This window comes from Podarcis melisellensis, assembly GCF_964234715.1.
Source record: "Podarcis melisellensis genome assembly, chromosome: 9".
NCBI lineage: Eukaryota > Metazoa > Chordata > Lepidosauria > Squamata > Lacertidae > Podarcis > Podarcis melisellensis.
In genome coordinates, this window is record NC_138541.1 from 37,672,791 (window position 1) to 37,696,364 (window position 23,574).

A 23,574-nucleotide genomic window follows, 5' to 3' on the forward strand; every position below is an offset into this window, starting at 1 on the left:
AACTCCTATAGCCAAGAAGTTTCTCATGTTTTTGCTGGAATTTCCTTCTGTGCAATTTCTACCCATTGGTTCTAGAACTGCCACGAGGAACAACAGAGTAGAAGCCTGCTCTATCTCCCTTGAATGACAGTCCTCCAGTCTACCCTATATTAGTGGATTTTATTTCTTTCACTGGACTTTTTATCATGTTGCCTTTGGCCTAGTTTTACAGCCTGTCACAATTATTTTGAATCTTCCATCTTCTCATCCAAGGCCTCTCCCTCCAGCTTGTTTATCTATTGGACTTCTTGCCCATCCCTCACCATTCGGTGAAGATGCTCAACAGACAATCACAACTAGCACAGGAATAGCAATTGCAGGGTGTCTGTATGGAGGCAGAATTATTCAGGCAACATTTCCTACCCTTGCCCCTGTTCCTCTCTGGCAGCATACCAGGCAGCAGCTCCAACCAAAAAATATCAGGGGAAAGCAGGTGGAGCAGGGCAGCTGGGTCTTCCTCAGTCTGTGATAGAAGTCTTCCCTTGTTGGCAGCCGGTAGGCAGAGGCAAAGGAATGGGGCTGAGCAGCTGGACTTCTCTGAGGGCTCTATGGCATGTCACCCTGGTGGTGCAGATGTGTCATTTGGGGTGGCCTAATGCTTATTTTCAGGTGCACGGCTACGGTTCCCTTACTCATAACTGCAGACTGAGGTCATTGTGCATTAATCTGCTTTGCACAAAAGCAACTTTCTTTTTGTCCCAGAACATGATGATGCACCTCAAAGAGGAGAGTTTCCCAGTGATGGAGATGTATGATATAGTGTATGCATGTTATTGGGTCAAGTTAGCGGTTTAGGCTATTCATGGAGTGCTCTGTTGAATAAGGAACCGTGAACCAACCTCAGCATCATAAAAAGCAAATAGGACTGTGATAACTGCAAGGTCACCACCTACTTCCCAATTGCTGAGATATAGAACTTGCAAAAAACAACAACAACAAACCACATCCAACCTTATTCAGCACACTTGGTACCAGTTCACCATTTTTGGCGTCATGGCTTGTGTACTCAAGACAGCTTCCAGGTTGTGGCCATAAAATTATCAGCAACATTTAGCCAGATATGGACTGACTTGCTTATTAATGCAGTTGATTATATTTAATGATACTGTGTGTCACTAGAGATGGCTACTGAAAGAATGAAAAATTCAGACCTGGATGCTCAGTTTCCCACTCACTCATTGGGGAACTAACAGCATGCCTGCATTACTACTGAGAAAAAAAAAATTCCTTCCAGTAGCACCTTAAAGACCAACTAAGTTAGTTCTTGGTATGAGCTTTCGTGTGCATGCACACTTCTTCAGATACTACTGAGAAGTCAGTCCTCATTGTGTATAGGATTGCAGCCTAAACTTTCCATTTGTGCCTTAGAGGAGCAAGTGGCAACACATGTATTTTTAGTAACTTTTTAACAGCTGTTGTTAACAACCATAATATCCTGAACAAAAATAATAATCCTAAATGTTATGAATTAATAAGGCCCTAGGTCATTGGAGATGCCCTTCAAAATAAACACACACACACACACAATTTTAAGTGGAACATGCTTTCAGGGTAGATTAACACAATATTTTTCTCTTTGTCCAAATAGTGCTCCCACCATGCAGAGCTGAATTTACAAAATACCATAATATCTGTCTTAACACACTTCCTGCTTACAGCACAAGTGCAAAGAGATCAAGGATTGTATGAGTTTTAAGATTCATCATCTAAACGAGAAGAGTTTTTTTATTATTATTAAAAAAATGTAGCCAAAAGTGTGTTGTGATTACCTACTGCAGCCATGCAGTAATAAGTGAATGCTCAGAGCATCAGGCCACAATTTCCAAGTAGGTCAAGAGTAGCAGTAAGGGCATTTCAGATGAGAAATTCTCTTCCCTTCCATTAGATTTTATAAGAAAGGTTAACTTGTGTCAGATACATGACATTGAAAGCAGCAGTCAGACAAATGTAAGCCATTCTGTGGCAGATGTCATCTTTGTTCCCAAAGATAGATAGAGATAAATGTGCTGTGGATAATGCATTGCAAAACAAGATTACGCTGAAGTTCAGCAAGTGTCACATTTCCCCTCCACCCTACAGCTAGACTGAGTTTATACTGGGGGCAGCAGGAGTAATGGTGCAGTGCCAAATCAGTCTACTGTACAGTGTTATTTAATGGTCATGTGTCTTATTTTGAGAAGTGGATGGAGTTTTGAATTGGTTCCAGTTCAAGCAGCTGGGCATTTGCTATTCCAACCTTGCTTGATCAACATCTATCGCATAGAACATTACAGTTCTAAATGTTATTTCTTCAACTTTTGTTACTGATTAATTTCTCACAGGAGAGGTGGTGTGACTCACTAGAAGCCCAGCTCTGTGACCAGGAAGCCCTTCCTCCTACTCTCAGATGTGTGTATAAGGGGGATGATTATATTCATCGTAATGAGGGCAGGGTACTCTGCCCATATGTAAAGGCAATCATCTTATTGTTTAGTATTTTTTTAAGGTCATGTGTTGGTGGTATTTTACGCTGGTTCCAAGGCACAAGCTCTGGGTCAAATTGAGCCACAGCTGTAGATATTTTTCACTAGGCTGTTTTCTTTTGTTAGAGGCAAAATGAAAACCAAACTTTGTCTTGACATGACCCCCGAGATGAAGCAAATACAGTGTTCTGTAATCTACTAGATTATTTTATTAACATGATCTAGGCTCCAAAGAGATGCTTTCAACTTTTTATGCCTAATGAAATGAAATACATCAACACATCTTATACTTTCTGTTTACATTCTTATTTTGCATTAATATTTAACCCACAATCTATTTTTAACTCCTAGTGTCCCAACTCCAGCTATATACTTGAATGATTTAGCTGAATTACAGGATATGCTCCCTTTTAACCTAGTTTCTCTCTCCCCCACCCTCCCCCACTCCTAAATGCCATTTAATGGCCCAAGCAATAAATGTGGCTGAACCACTTCCAAGGATAGTACAGTAACATTTCTAATGCATATTGACATTAGCAACCACGGCCTTGTATTGGAGGGGGGCGGGCAGAACATGGCATTTGGAAACAGGTTACAAACATATTTTAATGTTGTACTTTTGTTCAGTGAGCTCAGCACTGAAGTTTTGGCAAAGCATTACATGTTTGAAATATGACATTGATCAAGCATTTGGCAGTGGCTACATTGACCAGGGACCCATTGGTGCAGTTTCAGGTCTGAGTAGAAGAGCAGCCTACCTCCAGCTGATGATGATCCAGATGATGTTTCTTTCTCAGCTCCCATCAGCCCCAGCCAGTTAAGGATGATACGTTTTGTAGTCCAACAACATCTGGAATGAGTTAGCAACAAGTGTAGTCAAGTGAGTAGTTCAGTTCATAGGTTTGCTTTTCTAGCCAAAGGCTATGACACACTTGTATTAAGCAGTGGTATTAATAAAAGAATGCAGAACACAATCCATAATATACAAATCCATAATAAAAAAGACTTTGGCAAGTTCCTGAGCATTAAAACACAGTTTCCCTTGTGCATCTCTGACAGCTTCAATTCTCATATTAATTTGCCTTTTTAAAATCCAATTTGCCAACAACCATGATGTGAGAGAGGTTACCAGAGATGCCAGAAAACTCAAATCCAGCTTGATTTGAGATTAATCTCTGATCACCAACCATTTTATAGCATTTTTTCCTTTTCCTTTTTCCTGATCCCCACCCCTTGCAGCCAATGCATAGAGGGCCACTCTCTGTGTTACAAAGATACAAAATAAACCAAACCATTTCTGCCAGAGTGTGGCGGTTTGCTTGTGTGAACAAATGTTTCAAAAAGAGATCTCTTGGGTCTTTAGCCCACTTTATCATTACATATTTGACCTCTTCATCCTTAGTTTCCCTTTCCAACAACAAATTGTACATTCTCGATAATACTTTTGTACCACATTCTATTATTTCTCTCTGTGATTTTGAGATTTCATGAGCAAATCCTTTCTGTTTGTTATTTTAAAATAATTCATTTACCTGGAAGTATGGTAACCAATTCATTACTTCACCTCTTACTTCATTGTATTATCTCAATTTTAATTGATTATCTACTTCAACTAATAATTCTCTATATGTTATCCACTTTGTTCTCATATTTGGCTTCTTTACTGAGATTGCTTCCGTTGGTGAAATCCCCCAATATTTGCAATTTTATGACAAAAGACAGAATTAGATACAAATAGATGGAGAATACAATTTGGACATGCATGAAATAATAATGAAATCATGGAACCATCAAGAGGGTAGGGAGGAGTCAACAGATTTGAGAAATCCCACATTTGGATATTGTATAAACAGAACGAAAAATGTTACAGTTGTTTTTTCTTTTTCTTTTTTTTCTTTTCAGTGTTTATTTTTAAATGATGTTTGTTTTCATTAAAACTAATAAAAATATTTTTTAAAAAAAAGAGATCTCTTGGTTTCTATATAAGGTGCAGCCTAACAGATAGTGAGTGGTGTCTTCCACCTGAGGTTGACCACAAATACAAAGTCTGTCTGCTTATGGGATCTTGCTGAAGTGGTCATTCAAGACTGCAATGGGCATCATTTGGAAACACAGCCCAGTCAAGGCATTTCTTAAAGAAATTAGTGAGAGTCTGGTCAGATAACTAGCTCTAAAATGCTCTGTCTAAAAGAGTGGATACCAAGGGGAGGGGGAAATTGGGTGTTTCTAATTTGTTGTAGGCCCCTTAGTCAATCCCCTAGTCGAGTGAGTATAGAAAGGAGAAGTACTGGTGGCAGCAGTCGTGGAAGGTTGGGCTAGGCATTCAGGAGCAGTCAAACTTCTACAGTTGATGGCTTGCCAGTCACACTGAGAAACAACAGCAGGTCCTGCAGTTTGTGTAGGCAGAGGTGGGAAGGGATAACTAGACTCTCTCTGAAGGGCTTTGCCTAGAAGCTTCTGTCAGTTAATCTGGAGATCTTGCAGTCCCAACTTCCCAACTAGCTGTCCTGGTGGTTTAGTGTAAGTAGCTGGAAACTGCTTTCCATGGCTCCAGGTTCAAGCCCTGCAAAGCCTGGCAAATTTTCTCAGTTGAAGCACTGATAGCACATGCAGCATTTGAATTTGCAGTTGCATCAGAGTAAGACACTATTTATCTGGGCATCTCATTTGCACTCACACATTTTACTCAGTGAAAGAATGTCATAAAGCAAAAGTAACTGTCACCTAGTTGTATGGTAATATTATTAACTAGATGCCTAGAGCTGCTACCTTTTGGCTTCAGGATTTTTTAAAAAAAGAATATCCACCCTGATCCAGAGAACAAATTCAGCATGCAAAGACAGGTTCCAGTCTGTGCACTTGCTACTTTTTAGATCAGTAAATGCATTGAAATGCATTGCTTTCCAGACACATTCTAGTAGTACATAAATGCTTTTTAAAAGCATGACTTGATTGGACTGGGGCCATAAGCCTCCATGATGAAGTATGAACATTGAGAATGGGAGCTGTGGGTTCTTTTATTGCAAGACCTACTGTATAACCTGCTGTTCTGATGTACTATGGAAGGTAAGGGAGCTATCATAGCAATTCACTGTCTTCGTGGCTTCCCCATTCCCCTGGCCAAATACTGCTTGTGTGATAACTTTGGAAGCGACCTTGGAGGTCATTAGTCTGGGATCCACAATACAAGATGTAGTTACATCATCCCTGACAGATTGCAGGTATGTATGTATGGGCTGTTCCAGTATCAACCACCTGAAGACTGGTGGGTAAAGGAGAGAAAGGGGACTAGGCAAAATTTAAAGTGGTTGCTATATTGGTGGTTAATGTATCAGTCAATCTGATTGACAGTCATACTTCTTGTCTCTGGAGCTTCCCCACCCACTTCTGGCCCTTTCCCTATAAAGACTCTGACCTGGGACCAAAGCAGGACATTATGGATAGAAAGCCTTTCAGATGAACTACATGTATTATTATTATTATTATTATTATTATTATTATTATTATTTCATTTCATTCTATTTCTATACCACTTTATATTTTTAATAATCTCAAACCAGTTAACAATCTACATTAAAACATCAAATAAAACAATCCAGAATAAAACATCGCTGAATAAAGCCAAATATAAAGGACACATTCAAAGCAACATAATTAATTGGAAACTAAAATATTATCTTAAAGATTTCAAAATAAAACATGACAAAGGAGGTCAACTGCAGAATGCACATTTAATGCAGTTAACAACAACAAAAAATTATATTGAAGATTTCAAAAGGAAACATGGTTAAAGGAAGTCAAATACAGAATGCACATTTAAAACGGGGCTGGGGTTTGGGATTGCAAACGTTCTTTGGAAGCTGAACGTCCGGCACGGCTTCTGCAGCTTCTGATTGCATGCAGTAAGCTCCTGCAGCCAATCAGAAGCCACGCCTTGGTTATCAAATGTTTTTGGAAGTTGAACAGACTTCTGGAACAGATTCCATTTGGCTTCCAAGGTACGACTGTACAGTGATACCTCGGGTTAAGTACTTAATTCGTTCCGGACAGTGGCGTAGCATGGGGGGTGCAGCGTGGGAGTTAGGGTTAGGGGGCGCAAATCCACGGGTTAGGGGGCGCAAATCCACGAGTTAGGGGGTGCAAATTACTTGCCTTGCCCCGGGTGCTGACAACCCACGCTACGCCACTGGTTCTGGAGGTCTGTTCTTAACCTGAAGCACCACTTTAGCTAATGGGGCCTCCTGCTGCCACCGCGCCGCAGGAGCATGATTTCTGTTTTCATCCTGAAGCAAAGTTCTTAACCCGAGGTACTATTTCTGTGTTAGCGGAGTCTGTAACCTGAGCCGTATGTAACTTGAAGCGTCTGTAACCCGAGCTACCACTGTACTGTGAATGTGAGGATAACAGAGCAGCTAGTTGTGAACTAAGCCACATTTCATTGCTGCATCATATTTGCTTTATTCTGCAAAAAATGCTGTGCTGAACATGTAAGTTGCTGGTTTTATTTTATTTTTAATTAGGATCAGATTAACTCTACACTTAGAGGGGAACTGGCTGGCAGGCACCCATATTGTTGCACAGCAAAATGGCTTCCAGCCAGCTGGTTTTCTTCTAGGGTGCAAGCTGTAGGAGCCTCAAGCAGGCTGCTCACTCAAGACTTTCTCTGACTGAGGGCGGATTTTTCATCATCACAATCACCCTGTAATTACTGAAATGATCCTGAGGAGCTAAATATTAGAACTTTTTTTTTTTTTGCTAGACACCACATCTTGGACTTTCCTTTGCTCTGTATTTCAATTTCAGATGTGCTCTTTATCCAGCCAGCAATAAAGAGGCATGTTTGTTTGCCTACTGTAAGACGTGCGAGTTTCTTTATTCTGCAGTTAGGATGATGATAAGGAGTGAAATAAAGAGATAAAGTGATCTGAAAAAGTCTACACAAGTTACTGTGCTCTTTTAAAGCACTCACTATACTCACAAACATAGTGGCTATTTTTTTTTAATTCTTTTTCTTGAGTTCTTTATGGCAAAGGATGAAAATAGCCCTAGAGGAACAGAAACACCGGTGTGCACATGACAGCTGACTGGCTACTTAGGCTATAACTCTAGCCTAATTTATTATTTCCCCAACATGAGTAGCTCAGCATGAGACCTTTTGGGGTTTTCTGTGCAGAAATATGAACCCAGCAATCAGTAAAAAAAGAAGATAGAACTGCTTTCCACTATTAGTTTCAAATTGCTTAGTTAGCCCTTTATATAGCAACCAGTTAAAAACTTTTCCTTCAAGCGTTCAACAGGAAGGAAAATCTAACAAGACAGAAGCAAGACTAGAAGCAGGAACCCTCAAGAAGGACTTAACACAGAGACCCTAAAGTATTTTATTTTTTTACCAGAAAAGTTCATTTTTCAGGTGGAATCTAAAGATGAGATACCTAATCCAGTAGCAAAGCCCAGTTCAGCAGCTCATTGTCATTACCAAAGTTCATGAAGAATCAGAACAGAGGGGCACAGAGCACAGGTGGAAGTAAAGTTTTTGAGTCTGGTATTCCTGGAAATCTCTCAAAAAAATAGTGAGACAATTCATCAGATTCAACTTCATTCATACCCAAATGCTAAATTTTATGTTAACTTGACCTTTGTTGTTGTTGTTGTTTAGTCGTTTAGTCGTGTCCGACTCTTTGTGACCCCATGGACCAGAGCACGCCAGGCACTTCTGTCTTCCACTGCCTCCCGCAGTTTGGTCAAACACATGTTGGTAGCTTCGAGAACCATCCAACAATTTCGTCCTCTGTCATCCCCTTCTCCTTGTGCCCTCCATCTTTCCCAACATCAGGGTCTTTTCCAGGGAGTCTTCTCTTCTTATGAGGTGGCCAAAGTATTGGAGCCTCAGCTTCAGGATCTGTCCTTCCAGTGAGCACTCAAGGCTGATTTCCTTCAGAATGGACTTGACCTTTACATAGTCCATTATGTAAGTTAACCCACACTCTGCATGGAGGAAGAATGAAGGTGGCCTGAGCCTCACATCCTCGATGCCAGTGAGGGGAATTGGGTGGCAGTATGCACCCTAACCAAAATACCCTACCTAGAAATCTGGCTGCCTCACCTAACAAGGATAACTGGCTACAGTGCTGCCCCTACCACATTTTCTATTCCCAACTGACATTCAACATGCTTTGGCTAAGTAGCATGCTCAGTTTTCATTGGGCTGTGTTTTTGGTGGGTGTTAGATAGATTGATGGATGTGGGTGGCGCTGTGGGTTAAACCACTGAGCCTAGGACTTGCTGATCAGAAGGTTGGCAGTTTGAATCCCCGTGACGGGGTGAGCTCCCGTTGCTCGGTCCCTGCTCCTGCCAACCTAGCAGTTCGAAAGTACGTCAATGTGCAAGTAGATAAATAGGTACCGCTCTGGCGGGAAGGTAAATGGCGTTTCCATGCGCTGCTCTGGTTCGCCAGAAGCGGCTTAGTCATGCTGGCCACATGACCCGGAAGCTGTACGCCAGCTTTCCTCAGCCAATAAAGCGAGATGAGTGCCGCAACCCCAGAGTCAGTCATGACTGGACCTAATGGTCAGGGGTCCCTTTACCTTTACTTTACCTAGATAAATTGATAGATCGATAAATGCTTATTCATCAAACCTGAGGGGTCCCCTGAGAATGCCAATACCTACCATTTGTTTCTCATTGGCTTTATGTTGGTTCATTTTTTGTCACACCTGATTTCACTCAGAGAGCAATTAATTTCCAACATGCATACAGGAACATAGGAAGCTGCCTTGTAGCAAGTCAGACCATTGGTCCACCTACCTTAGTATTGTCTGCTCTGGCTGGCAGCGGTTCTCTAGAGTTTTAGACAGGAGTCTGTTCCCTAGTGGAGGCACTGAACTTGGAACCTTCTGCATGCAAAGAGAGCCAGTGTGGTGTAGTGGTTAAGAGCGGTGGACTCATAATCTGGTGAACCGGGTTCGCTTCCCCGCTCCTCCACATGCAGCTGCTGGGTGACCGTGGGCTAGTCACACTTCTCTGAAGTCTCTCAGCCCCACTCACCTCACAGAGTGTTTGTTGTGGGGGAGGAAGGGAAAGGAGAATGTTAGCCACTTTGAGACTCCTTAGGGTAGAGATAAAGCAGGATATCAAATCCAAACTCCTCTTCTCTTTTCTTCTTCTCTACCACGGAGTTGCTGCCCTTCCTTCGGTTCTGTATAGATCATCTCAGTTTGTTCACCCTCATCCAATTCATTACTGTGCCCTAGCCCTGATTCAAGATGCCCACATGTTGTTCTTGTTCTTGCAAGGTAGTACTCACTACTCTCTGGGTTATACATTATTACTCTATGGAATAGACATATGTATTATATGGAGAAGTTAATGGTTGAGGATGGGTCTCCTGCATGAACCTAATGATGCCTACCCAGCCTCTGGCTTCACAGTGGGACTTGGGGGCAGGTGTACAGAAGCTTTCAGCTGCAGAGCCACTTCAGCTTCCTGCTGCCTACAACTGCCAGGAAAGCTTATAGGGGAAGCACACTTCCTTAAACACTCAAGGCATTTGGGTTGGAGAAGCATGCTCCGCTGCAGCTCCATGGAGCATGACCACTGCAATTTGGAGATACGCATCTCCCCTTCACACTTAATTTTTACCATGGTAAGCATATCAGAACACCCACAGAGTTTGGCCGCTCCCATAAAGTGTGAAATGGCTCTTATCTGCTGCATCACACTGGCCCATTAAGGCAGGTTACGTTTGGGATTTCTCCCAAATTCCCGTGTCACGGTTCCTTCCCCCACCCCTAGTTTAACTTTCCCTTCGTTGCATGAAGTTTCAGAAATTAATCTCCTTTTGGACATAATCCCAGAGCCTCTGAAATCAATGGAAAGACTGCCACCAACTCCAAAGGGATTTGCTATAAAGCTTTCATTGTTTTCTGTGCTATTGTCCTAATCTGTCTGGCTCCTTTTGTTTTCTTTCTTTGCTCGCAACCCCCACCCCGCACCCCACCCCTTGATGTTTACTGTGTTTCCCTTCACTGACTTCCTATGGGTTTACAGTCTTTAATGAAAAGAGTTATATCATGTCGTTGACATACCATTAGGTAGCAGAGGCACAATGGTATGGTGCATATATATTGCTATGCATGTTCATATAAATGTCTACGAGATCTATTGTTACCTGTCCTCATTTTACAACTTCAAGAGGGAGACTGGGCCAGCTTTTAAGACAGAGAAATTATTTTGTCAGATTTCTGCTTTTTAATTTTACAGACATGTTTATCTGCCACCTCTTATTCTGCTTCCCTATTTGTCATATATCCCTCGCTTTCTATATGGTATATATTGGTATTAATACTATCACCATATATTACCGTATTTTTTGCTCTATAAGACACACCAGACCACAAGACACACCTAGTTTTTGGAGGAGGAAAACAAGAAAAAAATAATTCTGAATCTCAGAAGCCAGAACAGCAAGAGGGATCGCTGTGCAGTGAAAGCAGCAATCCTTCTTGCTGTTCTGGCTTCTGTGATAGCTGCGCAGCCTGCATTCACTCCATAAGACGCACACACATTTCCCCTTACTTTTTAGGAGAGAAAAAGTGAGTCTTATAGAGCAAAAAATACGGTATTTCTCATCACAGAAAAACCTGGCTTTGAGACCTGGAAGACCTGCTCCCTGCCTTGCAGGCCCTTTCCCCCACCTGGCCTGGTTGGGCAGGGCCCTGACTGACACCAGCTACAAAAGAGGCCATCTAGGCTGCCTCTTAGTGCAGATCCAGGTCATTGAGTCATGGCTGCCATGAACCACCATTGGCAGAATTGGCAGCAACAGCAGCAGCAATGTTCTACACTTACAATAATATTTTATTCTCTGTCTGATTGTGCTGTACGGCCTCCCCCGGCAAAGTTCTAAAAAAATATTAAATATGAAAGATTCAGGTAAGTCTGAACAAGATACAAAAAGCTTTGTTTTTATACCTGTCTTACAGTTCTAGTAGTAGTATGGGAGACAATGGCCTGTTTACACTTCCAGCCTGGAGCCCATAGAAATAAAGAAACGAACAACATTCATTTGGATAAATAGTAAGATGGTTTACACAAGATGGTGCCTCCTCTCTCTCCATGTGGAAAAGCCACAGGGACTGGCAGTTGAATCTTACTGTGACACTACTTATTTTGACAATTTATATGCCAGTCATTTACAATTATAGCTAAGCAATGTATAGTAAACTTAGAGAGATAAGCTACAAAATATTAAGGTTTTATAAACCTCCTGTTGACAGGAGAATGCCCTCCTCTGTACCCATGGATGACAGACTTGATGCGCTAGGAAGCCTATGTGGTACGCACGGCTGTGTTATTCAGCATCTTACATCTGCTATCCACTGTTCAATATCTGCCATATAATGCAGCTGCCCTACTCTGTCTAACAGTAGGGCTGGCCCTGAGAGTAATCTGTCAAGAGTATCTCATTTTTTCATATGTACCTAATTTAATGGCACATCACAAATTACTTTAACAGACAAAATTTATTTTAAAACGTGCAACAGAAATGCTAAAGCACTGCTAAAGTGAAAACACAGAAGAGTGAAAAGAAGGATATGACAAAATACAATGGTTTATAAATGCTAAACTACTTGTTGAAGGGCTTTGAAAATATCCAGAAGTAGCAAGGCATGCAAGTTATGTATACTTGCTAGTGTAACTGGTTGCACAGCATTCGTTCTCCATTAGTCTAACACAATTAAAATCTGCTGGTCTCTTGAATATTCTCTTTTGTACTGGTCAAGTGAGTTGGAAAAAACTATTGCTACGTGAGCCTCTGTGATTCAGGGAAGCATGTTTAATTTAAATTCTAACTAGTTGCTTTGTGTTATGAATATTATATATCTATGAAGTTACAGTATAATAGCAGATCTGGGTGGTAAAGATCCCTCTGGAACACATGTGGATGCAGGAAAAAATGTTGGTTCCAAGAAACAATTATGCAAGTTGTGCTGCTGCTGCTGTGTGTGTTTATGTGTGTTATTACATATGCAGGGCAGCCATGCCTACTTTTGCCACATCTACTTTTGCTGACCAAACTGTGGGAGGCAGTGGAAGACAGAAGTGCCTGGCGTGCTCTGGTCCATGGGGTCACGAAGAGTCGGACACGACTAAACGATTAAACAACAACAACACTTTTGCTTTGGCCACTCCCACATCTGGCATGCGACATTGGCCAAAGTAAATGCAACCATAAGTCAAAATAAATAATAATAATAATAATAGGTTGGGGTGGGGGAGGTTATCCTCCTCTGGATGTAAACTATTGGCTCCCAGTACATTTCCAAGCACAATTCAAAGTGTTGGTGCTGACCTTTAAAGCCCTAAACGGCCTTGGTCCTGTATACCTGAAAGAGCGTCTCCACTCCCATCATCCAGCCCAAACACTGAGGTCCAGCGCTGAGGGCTTTCTGGCGGTTCCCTCACTGCGAGAAGTGAGGTTACAGGGAACCAGGCAGAGGGCCTTCTCAGTAGTGGCGCCTGCCCTGTGGAACGCCTTCCCAGCAGATGTCAAGGCAATAAACAACTACCAGTATTTTACTTTTAAAAAACAACTGAAGGTGGCCCTGTTTAGGGAAGTTTTTAATGTCTGATGCTGTATTGTTTTTAATATTCGGTTGGAAGCTGCCCAGGGTGGCTGGGGAAACCCAGCCAGATGGGTGGGGTATAAATAATAAATTATTATTATATTATTATAAGTTCCATAAGGGATATCCCATGGAAGATGGAACAAGCTTGTTTTCTGCTGCTCCAGAGGGTAGGACCCAACCCAATGGATTCAAACTACAAGAGATTCTGATTAAACTTTAGGGAGAGAATGAAATGGACTACCCTCAGAAAGTAGTGGAACCTCCTTCACTGGATGTTTTTAAACAGAGTTTGGATGGCCATTTGTCAAAGATTCTTTAACTGATTCCTGCATTACAGGCATTGAACAAGATGACCCTTGGAATGCTTTCTAACCCTATGACTATCAGCCTGATTCAGCAGGGCTATTATTGTGTTCTCCTTTCCTGACCAGAAAGCTCCCTATACAACAGAGGTTTGGTGCAGAGGAAGGGGAGTCAGTTCCTGTATAGTGGTGCTGATAGCTGCTGTTATGCTGTTATGCAGTGGTCTGGAGCCTGCTCCTGTTTTTCTCCTGCAATCGTGGGAGGAATCATGCTGGTTGAGTTGGGTTGGCGAGGCAACAAAACTAGGATTGAATGGTGTGGAATACGTTTTTAAAAATCACTTGCAGGGACAACAGGAAGTTAACAGGAAGCTACTATTGCCCAGTCAGAGTAGGCCAGTTGTCAGGGCAACAGTTAACACTCTTGTTGGGCCTTTGAGAGTATACGCATCATGAGAAGCAAGAAAAATATGAAGAGAATTTATAGCTTGCAAGACTGCATTTAAATTTTGAGAAACATCCTGTTGAGGAGGGCTTTCCCCAGAACTATTTTAGATGTGTATGGCTTAATTGAGGGGAGGCACGGAGGAGAGGCAATCCACCCACTTGACCCGGGTCTATCTGAAATTGCAATTGCAACTGAATCATCTGGCACCTTAGGCCTTGGTCATGATAGAAGCCATTCTCCAGATTTTGTTGGACTACAGTTCCCACAATCCCTGACCATTGGTCATGCCAGCTGGGAGTTATGAGAGTTGTAGTCCAACAACATCTGAGGACTCTGCATTGTCTACTCTTCCAATGCACAGATGAATTTTGATGCAGTGGTAACTAGTAGTACTGATTGTTGCAGTGCTTTTTGTTGTTGTTGTAAAAAAGATAGATACTGCTGCTCATATCATGAGAAAAGTGCTGTAGGTGCCAGCATAAAATGGCTGACTTGTCAACCAAGCAAGCAAGCAAGCAAGCAAGCAAGCAAGCAAGCAAGCAAGCAAACAAACAAACAAACAAACAAACAAACAAACAAACAAAGTAATAGTGCTCCATACCAATGAATGCATTCACAATAAACTAGCATTGGTTGGTTGTTCCATCTTGCCAGGTGGTGGTGAGAATGTTACAGTCCATTTTATTAGAAATGTGGGGAAGCTGAGGAATATTTAAACTATCCCCAGCTTGGTTCAATGGTCCTGCCAAGTGGTGAGTAGTTACATGCATGGCGTGGTAAATTACCCCTTGTGAAATGATGGTCTCACATTTAGCCATTGTCTCACAGTAACAGCATGTTATATTGGTCTCTTAGTTACACCTTTTAAATTCAGCACATTTGGGGGACTTGTCGCTTCTTTCCATTGTCTCGTTTACAAGCACTATTATGTGGTAATTATAAGGCAATTCACTAACACTTTAAAATAATGATTCAGCTAATTAATGCTGAATTACATTAGACAAATCTTAGCAGAGGCTGAATTATAATGATTACTGCCCCTCTCTCAAAACACCAAAGGAACTGGAAATTGGACAATTACTTTAAAATGTTTATTACATTAAAATAAAGGTGTGAGGTTGAGGAGGTTTTGTGCACCACTAGTAGAAGAAAAGCTTTCAGGAGCTTCTGACATGTAGAAAAAAGGCACTTAGGATGCAAAGCAGCCATGTCATCAATGCCTAGGGAGGCGATGCAGTTACAGTGCTAGGCGCTAAAGCACGTCTCTAAAACATTCTACATTAAAACCCTCATCATTCACAGATCAGATACCACTTCCATGTTCACCCCAAATGATTTCAATACATTACCATATTAGTTAGGGTAAACCTTAAAACAATACTGGAAATAACCATTTGCAACACAGCACATAGTTAGAGAGTAGAATTCACTTCCACAAGATGTGACAGCTACCATCTTAGACTGGCTTTAAGGAGAGATGAGACAAATTCATGGTGACGAAGACTATCAGTGGCTATTAGTCATGAGAGATATATACTATCTACAGGTTCAGAAGCATCATGCTTTTGAATACCAGTTTCTGAGAAACAACAGAGAGAAAGGGCTCATGGGCTCAGGTCTTGCTTGTTGGCCTCCCATAGGTATTTAGATGGCCAGGATGGAAACTGTGATGTGGGACTACATAGTCTTCTGGTGAGATCCAGCAGAGCTGTTCCTATACTCTAGTTCTTATAATGAACGGATATTGTAAGCATTTCATTTTCCATTTATTTGTATGTTGCTTTTCCATAGGAAAAGTCATGGTCAAAGAAGCTTGCAAAAAAACAAAACAATAATACATTTCAAACAAGCACTACAAAAAATTCACAGCAACATAGCAAAACAATAGAAAATATAATAATATACAAAAACCCCCACATTTCTGTACTGTAAATATAACAAGATTACTTAAACAACATGCAGCACCCAATAGCAAAATAAGAAGGGAGCTTCACAATCCTAGAAACACCCCTCCCATTGCTCACACTACCCTCTGCTGCAGCAGCATCTTATCAGGCTTCCAGGGGCAAGGGGTGAGATAGCTGGAAACGCCCCTCTCACTGCCCCACCCTCCTCAGTCTGCTGTGAGCCAGCTCTTGCCTGCCTTCTTATTTACAACCAGCTGTCAGCTTCCTCCTCCTTAGTCTCAGTGTTGTCCTTGTAGAACTCAGCAGGAAGTTTGGGACAAAGCTAGAATTACTTGGCTCCACCTGTCATTGGCCTTGTCTCCACCTGTTATTGGCTTTGGTTCCACCTCTTGTTGGGCACCCCTGTTTTCTGCCAGTTGCAATGAGCACCAGCCACTGCTGATATAGTGGTAGACAGTAATCTTTTGCTTTGCTGTACTCTGCTTTGCTTTACCCTTCCTCCCTTCCTCCTTCCCCTCCTCCTTCCCTTCTTCATAACATGCCTTTAACCAATAAAGTAAAGAGCTGCCTTTGAAAGCCACTCACTCTTTTTTTTGGGATTGCTTTATGTATCCTTCTCCTAGTCTTCTGGGTTCTTTTGTATCAGACAGCAAGAGAGCTGTGCAAAGGATTATTTTAAGGATTCATCTCTGCTTAACTGAAAGATCCTTTACCACTGTGTTGCAAAGCTTGCTTAAAACCCCACACACACTTCACTAAAAGATAGGCAGGGTCACATGAATACGGCATGCCAAGTAACAGCATGAAGTTGTCCCAGGGAGGCACTGCTATTTTGACTACTGTTCACCTGATGCCTTTCAAAGGATGACAGAAAAATTGCTCACACAAACCCCTTCTACAGAATAATATTGCTGGCAGTGACACTGAAATGGCCAGTAATGCCAAGAGGGTATTGGCTTTGTCTTAAGTTGAGTCTTTGGGATTTAAAAAGCAAAACTACATGTCATCTTTGCCCAAGAAGATCCTGCTGGATCACACCAATGGCCAATCCAGTCCAGCATCCTGTTCTTTCTTTGGCCAACCAGACGCCAAATGTCTTTGTCTTTAGTATCTGGTATGACCTGGCATTAAAATGGAATGTTGGCCTAGAAGCAGAATGAAAGCTGGAAATTAGTTTAAATCAAGACTGATTGAACCTTCATTCAAGCTAAATATTTAAGACATGCCTTGTTCCCTTTCTCTGCAGCCATTTCTCCAGGATTCTGTTTCCAGAACCAAGGGAGATGGCACATTTCTTTCTCCATCCTATTATTTCTGCTGCTGTTCCCCATACAAGGATTTGACTGCTGGTCTACAGTAACCTCTTGCCAGTAGATTGAATCCAGTGAAAAAGCAATTCTCCTTTGTGGTTCTGCTTCTAACCACTGGACATAGTAGAAAGATGCAACTCCATTTCCATATTCTTTGTGCCCCTTTAGCGAAAGGTCTTTGCATCTTAGATTTCTTCCCAACTACTTCTTGTACTTGGGAAAGATAACCATCCCGATGGTCCTCTTCTTTGTGGAGAGGCAGATCAAAAGGAAATCAGGCAACAAGATCGAGAAAGGCCCCGTCCTGAGACTTTGGAGAGCTCCTGTCAGTGAGTAGACACAGTGCTGTTCTAGTGTGGACCAAGACCTGATTCAGTAGAGCAAGGATGGGGAACCTCTAACCCACAGGCTTAATTAGGCCTTCCTATTTGGCCTGTGAGCTAATGAAATTGGGTGTGGGGCAGGTAAAGAGCTGGCTTAGCTGAATGAAAGGGGCCTGCAGGCACCAATGATCAGCTGATTGACGGTACCTACATACTTGTGTGAAAGGGCTTCACAGGACCTGACCATTGGCATGGGCTTTGCAAGGCACTTTGCAAGACCCAACAGCCACCTGATTGTCGGCTATTAAGAAGCCTGTTGCAAAGGGCTTAGAAAGCAGAGAGTAGCTTCTTAGGAGTCCAGGAGGCTCATACCATGTGTCACCTGCTGAGACAGGGCACACCATCTTTTAGATAAGATTAATAAAACAGTTTCACAGGAAGGAGGATGGCTACCAGCCAGTTGAACAATGACCCTGGCAAATGAATTACACTTCCTGGGTTGCCTTTGCCAATGTTTTACTTGGCCTTGTCCCTTCTATATCACAGCCAGGATTCCACTCAGCTCCTGCTTCTGTTGTTATCACTTGCCACTTAGACTTCAAGTCTCTGGCATTAGATCACTGCATCTTTTTTAACCATGGATTTGTTCTCCCCCACTCTAGGATTCCAAAAGTCTGAAGGCTGGCTAGGAAGAGGATTCTATTTTGGTTACTTATGTTGAATTTTTGCCTTTCAGAGGTGTTAGATGATGCTAGAAGACTGGGAAATTACACTGTGTGATGTGACGCTATCTGCATAAATTATATGAAATAACAACAGGAAGAAGTTACCATTGTGGGATAGGTATTTTTCCAACTTCTTGAGAAATCCACAGGAGGTTGACCTTTCCTTGAATCAGACAATCTTGATTATGAGTCAAATCTGAGCTCTCACTATGAAGTCTTTTTTTAAATGTCTGTTTGAAAAATGACCAGACTATCTTATCAAGCGGGCTCTTTCAGGATTTGGGGGAAGCTTTCCTAAACAATAGTCAAACCTCAAGCGCAACAATCTGCTTACCTTAATGGCTCACTAATGCTTTATATCCACTGTTCTGGTGTGGTGCCTTATAGATTCACAGAAACGTTCTGGGTGCATTATTATTTGCTTCATAGAATTTGCCCATTTGGTTTTTGGTTGTGTAAAAAAACCCTCGTTGTCAGGGAAGCTGCAATTTTGGGAGAACCATTTGCAGTGAAATATAATGAGGATTGGCTGATCCCAGTGAGCAGGACTGATTCTGAATGGGAATGACATCACCAAAGAGCTGAACTAACTCCAAGAGAAACCTACTGAACTGGAAACAAAGGACTGGAGAAAGCTAAAGAAGACTTTTTATGTTTCGCTTCACAGTTATTTCAAGACGCTGCTTTTCAACAAATCCCCGTGTCCCCCAAAAACACTCCAAACCTTAATAAGATTTTTAAAATGTGCCATAACACATTTTTAAAAGGCTTAGATATACATATGTATTTATGTCTGACTAATATTTTACAAATTGACTGTGTTGGCTTACTAATAATGTGTAAATAGCAAGGGAGCTGGTGGTGAATAACTTTGAATTCCATTATTAAACAGTGCCCCTTAGCACAAAAAAACCTCGCCACATTTCTTGTTGCAGGCCACATAAAAATGGCTATTTGATAACTGTATAGTCAGAGCAAAATGTATGTCTATTTATCCAATATACATGCTACCGTGTACACCACTTTGAAGTTTTGTTCTTTTTTTGCAATCAAGTGGTGTATTAATATTATGAAATAAATATGTAAAATTATTTTCATTATTGTTATGTATTAATAGTTCATTTTCTTTTTAGGACACCTTCTTCATTATTAAGGCTTCACGTTCATTAAGAGCATGCTTCAGTGTTTTATAGCACTGCATAAGAGACTTGGACAGATACATATTCCCTTCCACTGGGGTAGCCAGTATGATGCTCTTCAGATGTTGTTGAACTTCAACTTACATCAGCCTAACCAGCAGGGCCAATGGTCAGGGATATGGGAAGTTGTTGTCCAAAACCATTTGGAGCACATCAGGTTAGCTACACCTATTCTAGGCCTTTTAAATATTGATGTAGCTACATAGCTATAGGGATTTGATGTAAGCCACCAGATGGATAGTTTAGTGCTGCATGTGAGAAAGCAGTCTCTCATTAAGCCAGCAACTATGCAGCCTCTTGTTGACGTATGTACATAGAAATCGTCTAAGCATGTTATGATGTGGTCTACCTCCTTCCTTCCTTATTAGTCACTAGACACAGGGCTTTTTTTTTCAGCCAGGGCTCACTGGAACTCAGTTCCGGCACCTCTCAGGTGGGTGCTATTGCCATTCTAAGAGAACAAAGGAGAAGTCCGTGGTGAGCTCTGGCACCCCCTTTTCTTGAAAAAATTGCACTGACCAGACATAGATAACGGCAGTGATCAGTCCAAGAAAATGGGAATGAAAGGTGGTAACTTACCAGGGAGTAAGCACCATTGAAGGTTGCAAGTAGACTTACTGATGAGTGGTTAGGATTGTGCTGTGAATTGTCTTTCAGCTATCTCAACGTTGACTGCAAAGTCAGTTTCTTAATTTGTAGAAGCTTTTTAAACACTCTTATGATTTTCCTTTCACACATAGAAAAAAGCCTCCTTTCTCTGTAGAAACACGGCCTTTTTGAAAAATTATGTGGAATTCTAGGAAGAAGTCAGAGATGATGTAGAGTTATTGGATGAAACTGAACTGGAAGCAGGATTTAATGAAATCTTCTGAAACTCCTGACTTTGTTTTTATTTATGGGCCTTAGTGACCTGTTAACCCCCTAAACCAACCAGGCCCTGATTTTGGAATAGGAAGATGGTGAGGGCTATACTAAAGCTACATTTCTTGCAATTTTTAAAGAGGAACATGGATGCTGAAATTAGCCCAGGTGACACATATGGATGACAGGAAGTCTAACCTTCACTTATTGTAAAAGTTGCAATTGTATTGGTAAGCACTCCCAGTTGTGAAAATTTAATAAACTTACAGCTTAGGAGCAGAACTTTGTTTTTGTTTCTGCAGTGTCAGTCACCGCTGTAGTTCTAGGTTGCCTGGATGATCAAACTAGAGATTTACTATTATTCTCATTACTCATGATGATGTAGAATTTGCATAGAACTGAATTCTAGGTAAAGAACAATAGCAAGTGATAAACAAACCACAGAAGATCTCATAGCTTAATTCAGATTTTTATCATAACTTTGGGTGCTGATCTTCACTGAGTTTCTTTGTGCTGCAGAATGTTTCTAGCACAGGTTTCAATTCCTGTTCCTCATTAGAAACAGAATTATCATCTTACTTTGGAGAGCGAAATAATCCATTTAATTCGAAAGCATAGTGGATTCCTAAGCATCTGAATAAAAAAATGAATTATAAGATTGTAGCTATCATGGTGAAAGCATGAATTTTGAGTACATCACGAGAGTAGCTCAACTCTCCAATTCCTGTTCAATCCACTCAGCCAGCTAACATGCACAGTATGTTATGAATGAATGTGTTTGACTGCATTCAGTATACAAACTGTGATGTAAACTCTAGGAGCAATAAAACACAAGCCAAGTGTCATGGCTTTACACAAAGAGCTAGAAAGCTGCCTTATGCTGAATCAGACCGTTGGCCCATCCATAGCTCAGTACTGTCTGCACTGACTGGGAGTGGCTTTCCAGGGTTTCAGATAGGGAGGGTTTCCCCCCTGGCCTGGGACCTTCTGCATGCAAACATGTGCTCTTACCACCAGGCTAAAGCCTTTTTCTAAAGCTCATGAGGCAAAGAATCAGGTGCTGAGAGTTCCGATATTAATGTAATCACCTGTGCTGCATACTAAAAAGAGTCTGGCCATCATAGCAGAAGTTATGTGAGTCCAACATAATGCACCTAATATTTGTCACTAGCAATGATTTCCAGTGAAATTGCTATTGACAAGCAGCATAGCGCAATTTACATGCTCCACTTGCCGGCTGCAGGATGCTACTGTTGCTACATTGATGCCAGGTGCACGATGCGTAATTTCAGCAATATGTGTCTATAGGATCGAGACAATATAATTGGCAATCATTTTCTGCTGTTTTCTTTCCAATAACCATGTGAAGCTGTAGAGGCCAGAAATATGGTGTCCTTGCCCCCTGGTCACCTGAGCTTGGCTGAGCAGATTGAAACCACGTTTCCTCATAGCTAGGCCTCATAGGCAGCTCCTGGCTTTCAGGCATCCACACTCCATTGTGGTCTGGGAAGTGACAAGTCTGAACACAAATATTGGGAAATTTCTCCCAAAGGAGGGATTGCATGGCTTTACAGAGTGACCTTGAGAATGGCAAGATAAGATCTACTCGTTAGTTATCTTAAAGATGGGCAATAATATGCATGCTGTTTCTTTCTTACGGCAGCTTTCACAATAAAAATTTCCACTTTTGCAAGGCTTTTTTTATATGCATAAGGTAGGTATTTCTGTTTTGGTTTTGACTCGAGGAAATTTAAGGTGTGCACACCGGTGGACCTATTCAAAAGTCCTAAGAATGAATAATCAATACACACAACTTGCAGACTTAACATATAGAATAAGAGAACAAGAAGAACGTACATTTAAAGAAGATTGGAAAACGTTTGTGGAATATATGTGAAATAATTTTGTACAGCTGAAAATGCTGGCAGTATCAAGATAAATTCAACAGTCTAAATAGGTTTTGATGGATGCAATAATGGAATACTGAATGGTATAGTTTTTGTAAAATATTCAGGGATTTATGAAATGTAAAATGAACCATGGAAAGAGAAGAAGGGAAGTCATTGATAGCTTAAGGATGCAGAATGAGTATTTTAAACTGTAAAACAGAATATATATATATGAATAATCAAATATCAGTTATTGCCTAACTCCAAAAGTGAATTTATTAACAGCTAAAATCTTTAATATGGGGGCCAATGAAATTCGCACCATCACCACCCACCCTGACTAAAAGGTGTTTTAGAATGCTGCTGTCATAGTTCCTGCTCTGATGAGCTTGGGGGGGTAGTTGTTAGGTTTCCAAATTACATAACTTTCTTGTATGTATTCAGAAAGCACCTACCTAAATGTGTTCAACATAGAACAAAACTTTAAAGTCATGAAGTGGTTCAAAAGTGATTTGTTATCACACCGAATCCCCAATACCATATAAAATATGTAGTTTCTTATAAATAATGAACCAATCCCTGTGAAACTTCTAAGTCTAGAAAAATGTTGCTTAAGAATATCAATCATCTTAATGATGAAACTCATTAATGATGAAACCACTAGTGTGAAAGTGATGCTACATGCTCTGAAATCTGTTTTTAATTTTTTTTAAAAGGTAAATTAATTTTTGAAGTTGACGTGGACATGTTGTACATATAAGCTATTTAGCAATGTGTTAAGGGCAGATTTGTTTTCTCAGTCTACTTCTGTGTTAGAGCCTCTTCAGGAGAGAGAGAGAGAGCAGGGAAGAAAAGAACCCTCAGATCTTTTAGGCTGTTCATGCTGAGAAATTACATCTAAAAGAATATATTCAGTGTATGGATGCCCCATTAGGTTTAAATTTAGCAAATCATGATAACCTCTTGAGGACCTGAGTAGATCAAATAATCAATGGTCTAAATCCAGCGAACTGCAAGCCCCACCAAAGGCTGGTGTGCTTACTCCTGCATTTGTGATTTAAAAGGCTGGAGCTACAAAGCAAGGACATTTCATTGTAGGGTTCAGGTGGTGGGGTCCGAGCATGTTAAAACTGCAGTAAGCAGAGGACAAATGCTTGGGATTTAAACAGGCCACAACTTTATTGATTACAGATGTCAACAGGTTTTGGCATAGGTATTGGGTGTCAACCCCAAGCCAACCAATCCATCTGCTGGTTGATTATTTTGCCAGTGTTAACCAAGGTTGTGGGTCACCTTATGATGCACACCAAATCAGGGCGACTTGCTCAAGGTCACCTTGGTGGAGCTATGCCACATCAGCCCCTGTCTGAGTGTCTGGACCCAGTGGCGGATCTTGGGGTCTCAAATTTCAGTAGTGCCCTGTAACAACCTGAGGATCTAGATGAACTGAGAAGACTGCTTTACCAGAACCCTTATCACTG

The 23,574-nt window shown here is 41.2% G+C and overlaps 1 long non-coding RNA gene across 1 annotated transcript in view; it reads right to left on the reverse strand.

Annotated features, from left to right (window-relative positions):
- Nucleotides 1-1,347: 1,347 nt before the first annotated feature.
- The window catches only part of LOC309378283, a 28,976-nt gene continuing 6,749 nt past the window's right edge, over nt 1,348-23,574 (reverse strand). The window contains exon 3 of the long non-coding RNA XR_014171995.1: nt 1,348-3,351. This is a non-coding gene — a long non-coding RNA (uncharacterized lncRNA). The remainder of the gene's footprint in view (nt 3,352-23,574) is intronic.